Source organism: Nicotiana tabacum, chromosome 13, assembly GCF_000715075.1.
Source record: "Nicotiana tabacum cultivar K326 chromosome 13, ASM71507v2, whole genome shotgun sequence".
In the NCBI taxonomy this organism is placed as follows: Eukaryota; Viridiplantae; Streptophyta; class Magnoliopsida; order Solanales; family Solanaceae; genus Nicotiana; species Nicotiana tabacum.
Genome location: NC_134092.1, coordinates 104,613,224 through 104,620,108, shown reverse-complemented (window position 1 = coordinate 104,620,108; position 6,885 = coordinate 104,613,224).

Below are 6,885 nucleotides of genomic sequence, written 5' to 3'. Positions count from 1 at the left end.
TTTTGCATGGACTCCAGAATGTCAGCAGGCCTTGGAGGAACTAAAGCGGTATTTATCGAGCCCGCCACTGCTTCACACCCTGAAAGTAGACGAATGACTTTACCTGTACTTGGCAGTCTCGGAGATAGCGGTAAGTGGAGTCCTGGTCCGAGAAGAACAAGGTACGCAATTCCCTGTCTATTATGTTAGTCAGACCTTAGGTGAGGCCGAAACTAGATATCCACACTTAGAAAAATTAGCGCTTGCTTTAATAAGCGCCTTTAGGAAACTAAAACCATATTTCTAATGTCATCCAATGTGTTGTAATGACTTATCCTCTTAGAAATATTTTGCACAAACCCGAGCTTTTGGGTCGATTGGCCAAATGGGCCGTAGAAATCAGTGGGTACGATATTGAGTATCGACCCCGAACCGCCATCAAGTCTCAAATCTTGGCGGACTTCATGGCTGAATTTACGCCAGCTCTCGTACCCGAGGTTGTAAAAGAACTACTGATAAAATTGGGTACATCTTCGGAAGTCTGGACCCTCTTTACGAACGATGCTTCGAACGCGAAGGGGTCCGGAATAGGCATCGTACGAAAATCACCCACAGGTAATGTAGTTATACAGTCTATCAGAACTGCAAAATTGACTAACAATGAGGTCGAGTATGAGGACATGATTGCAGGTCTCGAACTAGCTAGAAGCTTGGGGGCGGAGGTCATAGAGGCTAAGTGTGATTCCCTCCTCGTGGTAAACCAAGTTAACGGGACTTTTGAAGTCCGAGAAGACCGAATGCAGAGGTACTTGGATAAACTATAGGTAACTCTACATCGATTTAAGGAATGGACCTTGTAACATGTACCTCGAGAACAGAACAGTGAGGCTGACGCTCTTGCGGACTTAGGTTAATCGATCGAAGGCGACGAACTTAAATCGGGGACTATCGTACAACTCATGAGATCGGTAATCGAAGAAGGTCACGCTGAGATAAACTCCACAAGTTTAACCTGGGATTGTAGAAACAAATACATAGAGTACTTAAAAAACGGGAAGCTTCCATCAGATCCAAAGGAGTCGAGAGCTCTGCGCACAAAGGCAGCACAGTTCACTTTGTCCGAAGACGGAACGCTATTTAGAAAGACGTTTGATGGACCGTTGGCAATATATTTGGGACCGAGAGATACCGACTACATCCTACGGGAAGTTCATGAGGGCACTTGTGGAAATCATTCTGGTACCGAATCATTGATACACAAAGTAATCAGAGAAGGTACTATTGGACCGATATGGGGAAGGACACAAGGGAGTTCGTTTGAAAATGCGACAGATGCCAAAGGCATACGCCCATGATTCATCAACCCAGGGAACTTCTCCACTCGGTCCTATCCCCATGGCCCTTCATGAAATGGGGAATGGACATCGTTGTCCCTCTCCCATAGGCCCCAGGTAAAGTTCAATTTATTTTATTTATGACCGATTATTTTTCTACATGGGTTGAAGCACAGGCTTTCGAGAAAGTCAGAGAAAAGGAAGTCATAGACTTCATTTGGGACCATATCATATGTCGATTCGGGATGCCCTCCGAAATTGTATGTGATAATGGAAAACAATTCATCGGCAGCAAAGTAACTAAATTTCTCGAGGATCACAAGATCAAAAGGATCCTATCAACACCTTATCATCCCAGCGGGAACGAACAAGAAGAATCGACCAACAAAACCATCATCTAAAATCTTAAGAAGAGATTGACTGACGCCAAAGGAAAATGGAGACAAATACTACCCGAAGTTCTATGGTCATACCACACAACATCGAAATCCAGCACTGGAGCAACACCATTCTTGTTAGTTTATGGCACCGAAGCTCTGATCCCGGTCGAGGTCGGAGAACCTAGCATCATGTTTCGATATGCAACGGAGGAGTCGAATAACGAGACCATGAACATGAGCCTATAATTGTTGGATGAAAGACGCGAAGCCGCTCTCGACTGATTGGCCGCTCAAAAACAGCGTATCGAAAGGTACTACAATCGAAGAGCCAATCTTCGACATTTTAACATCAGGGACTTGGTGCTAAGAAAAGTCACCCTCAACACCCAAAATCCGAATGAAGAGAAACTGGGTCCGAACTGGGAAGGACCGTACCAGGTTCTCGAAATCATCAAAAAAGGATCCTACAAGCTTGACACGATGAATGGCGAACAACTGCCAAGTAATTGGAACATATCGCACCTAAAACGATACTACTGCTAAGTTACAGCCCCTTCCATTTTCATTTATATTTTAAACTAACCCTTATAGGTGTTCGACCAGAAACAACGATGGATTCTTTCACACGAAGCCTTTAGGTCTGAAAGTACGCGTTGTACTCTTTTTTCCTTAGACCGGTTTTGTCCCAAATAGATTTTCCGGCGAGGTTTTTAATGAGGTAACCATTGATCGTGCTAACTTAGAACAATTTAACAGTATCCGAGCTTTCTTTACAATCAACCTTGAATACTGGGGGGCATTTCCCTTGAATGTCAACTTTGATGCGAAGAAATTACTTCATGGCAGCAGGGTCTCGATAGGAAAAATTTGTAAGGGCCAAATGTTCAAACGAACCGTGCCCACACAGTTTGCTCGAGCCCTGGCACAGAACATGTACGCATGTATAATCATTTATAAAGAGAAGTATTTTTCTTTGCCGATATCTCATGCCTTAGAAAAAGTTTTCTACTTTACAATTTTATACTCTCGATCTATTATGTAAACAGGCTTAAGGGCCGACCATAACCAGAGTTCGGATAATTACCCCCATGCTCGGGGACTGCCATCCGAAAAATAAACGAGATCGAATCATTAAAACTCCAAGATCATAAGACCTTTTAGGAAACCCTCAATTTTTTATAGGCCACGGCCACCCCACTCGGGGACTGACACTTCGGGTAAGCTCGAAGTAAAACAGGAAAATAAGCCAAAGGGGCAAATCTCGAACTAAAAAGGCTACAGCCGAATTAACACGATTCGGAGACGTCCGAATTCCGTAACAAAATAAGCCTTCGAATTCCCTCATAAAGCCGGTTAAAAGGGCTATCCCCTGCAAAATCATAAAAGGCTTCGAAAATATAAAGCCTCGAAAACTCTAATGAGTACAAAATTGTTCGAACTCCCGAACAGTTCCTTATTGCATGCTAAGGCATTACAAGTTTTGCAAATGTAAATGATAAAAAACTTTTTTCAAGCCAAAAAGGGGAGAAAGCCATAAATAATCTTTTTACAAAGGCTATATCGGCCTAATACAAAAGCCTAGGGGTTGTTTTTTTGCTTTAAGTTCGAGAGACCATCCTCGCTTAAATAAAAAACCTAAGGGTTACCTTACGTCGAGTTCGAGAAAGCACTCACTCGATCATAAAGCCTAAGGGCTATACTAGTTCGATTTCAATCAAATTGTCTAAACCTCAGACCTTAAAATACAACTTCATAATTTTATAAGGAAAAAAGGAAGAAAGTTTTATATATATACATGTCAAAAATAATTTACAAAGGCAACATGGCCCGATCAAATTGCTCTACAAAAGACCGAAATGGTTTTAAAAGAAACACAAAAAATGCTAAAGGACTTAGTCTTTTCCGGGAACAACATCTTCGTTCTCGAGGCCTTCTCCGCTTTCAGATCCACTCATACTCCCAGAATCATCATCATCAAGAAAGGCCAACACTCTGGCTTCATATTCGAGCTCCTTAACATTCTCGATCTCGGCTGTAAGATCGAAGCCACGAGCATGGATCTCCTCGAGAGTCTTCCTTCGAGACTGGAATTTAGCATGCTCGGCAACCCAGTTTGCTCAAGCCTGAGCAGCTTCGGCAACCTCCTTTGCTCGAACCTGAGCAGCTTCAGTGTCGAACCGATAGACGGCCATCATTGCATAAGCATTAGACGTGGCCGTTTCGACCTCCGATTTGGCCACTGCAAGTTCTGTGGCCAGCCTCTCTCGATCAGAAGTTGTTGAGCCCAACCAAGACTGGAACTCCTCAATATTTTTGGCTTTCACCAAGGCTTTCTCTTTCAAGCTTCGAAGTTGGGGCACAGCCGAGGCCAGTTGAGCTCGGGCAGCTTCCTTTTTCTAAGGTAAGGAGGTCCATGTTCTTCTTCCATGCCTCGGTCTCTGCTTTCTCTGCATCCACTTCCTCACGAAGCTGCCCGTTCACATCGAGCTTTCATTGGAACTGTGGGACCGAACAGTTAGCCACCACGCCCGAGTTAATTTCATTAACTTCAAAGATTCTTTTTACCTGTTCGGCCAGATCAGCTTGTTCTTTCTAAGATTTTGCTAGCTCATCCCGAAGTCCTTTTTCTTCCCCTTCTCTCTGCTCACTGAGAAACTTGAAGGCATCTCTCTCCTTAGTAAGCCCTCGATTCTCAGTTTCGTACCGTCTCAGCTCCTCTCGGGATTGGAAAAAAGCCTTTTGATGATGCACAAAAGCCTACAAAAATAGAAAGAAGGAATTATACAAGGGGAGAAAAGTACAAGTATGAAAATTGATAAAGAAAATATGAACTTACCCGGTTCAGGGCCTATTGGGCTTCGTTGAAAAGACAAGGCACTCCCGCCTCGTCCATCTGGGCATTGTCTTCTTCCGTGACCAAACATCGGAGGTAGCTAGCCACCCCTACGGGGGCAGCAAGAACCCGGGCATCCTCCGGGACTGTGATAACGATTATTTGCTTACGCCCGGGATCGGCACTAGGGCCGGAAACCGATTAGTCAATTAAAAACTCGAGGAAGCCTCGCCCGAGCTCTTCTTCGGTGCCTCCAAGTCATTCAGACCGGTGACATATTCTACCCCAACAAAATAACCACGAAAAGGATCATCCTCTCCGTGAGCTCCCTCCCCGTGACAAGTCTCCATGTCCTGAGCGTCGTGTATCATCAACTCAGAAAATGAAGGAAATGAGGGGGAATCCCCAATCTCTATTGCCCCAAATGGGTCTTTTGGGGCACTGCCTCCGTCTTGGGGAACCTCAAGCCCGATTTCTACACCGGCATCCACCACCTCTTCAACGGTCTCTTCGCCCTGAGATAAAATATCTTTGATTTCTCTCGGCTCGGGGACCTGGGAAGAAATCTCCTCCTCGACCTCATCACGCCTAGACAGAGCAGTATCAACTCCCACCGGTGCCGAAGATCTCAGAATCTCGATGCCAACTCGCGCACGGGCCACCAGCCCGGAATCATCTTCTTTTTTTTCTTCATCTTATTCTTCTTCTTCTTCTTCTTCCCTTATTCTTTAGACTGACTCCATAGTCAGCGGGATTATGTTCACCTTGGGTCTACGGGCTGTTCTCTTCTTGGGTTTTTGACCCTCGGAGTTCGAGGCCCTTTTCCTCTTATTTTCCTTTGCCGATTTCAAAATAGGTGGTGAAACTTCTTCATCATCAGGCGGGGGTCTCATAGCCGCATCCTTTACGAGACCTGCAAAGGAGAAAATAAGTAAACTCATGTTTGAGGAGATGCTTGAACGATAGGCAAATCGGTAAGTCGGGAAGAAGGCTTACCATGAGTATGAGCCTCCCACCGGCCCTTTGACAAATCACGCCATGCGCGCTTGGCGTATGTTGACGTTGAAACCAGGCTCCTAACCTAGTTCTCGAGGTAGGGAACTGCACCTGGCATCCAAGCAATGACTGCATCGATAAAAACACTGATAAGAAAGGATGAAGAAGTAAAAACAACAAACAAAAATTAAAGACGGAATCATACTAACGCTTCATATTCCACTTCTCAGGAAATGGCATGCTCCCAGCCAGGATTAGGTCTGTGGTCTTCACCCAAATGAATCGACCCATCCAGCCCCGATCTTTGTCTTCATCTATACTCGAGATGAGCGCCTTGATAGCCTGACGTTGAAGCTTTATCAGCCCACCTCGATAGAGTCTAGGGCTATATAATCTTATGAGGTGGTCAAGGGTGAAAGCAAGCCCGTCGATTTTGCTCACGAAGAAACGAAGCACTATCACAATCCTCCAGAAAGGGGTGAATTTGGCCAAGGGTCATCTAGTATTTCTTGCAGAAGCCTACGATAATCGGATCGAGGGGACCCAGCGTAAAAAGATAAGTGTAAACACTCAGGAACCCTTTCACGTAGGTGGTGATCGCTTCTTCTGGTGTTGGTATCACAACCTCTTTATTTTCCCAGTTGCAATCTTTGTTCACCTGGTCGAGGAGGCTTTTGGGTATCAAGCATATATATCTCAATATCGGCTTGCATTGACCAGCAACCGATGAGGTTTTCTCGACCCTAAAGTCGGGATCTATGACACACACCCCGGGAATAAGTTCTTCAGGGCGTGGCTCCACCTCTGGTTTCTCGCCGGCCGGCGAGATAAGGAAGCGACCTCTTTCTGCGAAACAATTTTAGATGTTTTGGCCATTTAGTTTTTGTGGGCAAAGAAGAATGGAGACTGAAGTATTTGGTATTTTAGGAAGAACAAGCAAAGAAACTCAAAAATTTGAAGATAGGAAGCTTTGAAGAAAGAAAAGAACTATGAAAATTGGAATGAAGAAGATTTGAAAGTAAAGTTTGAAATAATGAAGAAGGGGGCTATTTATCGTTTTCACAATGACGGTTCAAAACTGGTAGTGGCCGACCGTCGACTGACGCGCATTAAATACCTGGAAAACTGTACCAACGAGACGTTTCTGTCACTTCTACTACTTATGTCACGACGATTACGTCATGATCGAAGGCTCAAATCGTTTATTGTCATTACTCTCCAAAAAATGAGGGGACTATCTGTATATGATCAAAACCGTGCTTATTCGATTTTGTATGGTTAATCGAGACCGGGTGGCAGACCGAGGTTCAATCCCAAGTTATATTAAATTGTTGCATGAATAAATATTACCTAGCTCGTGATT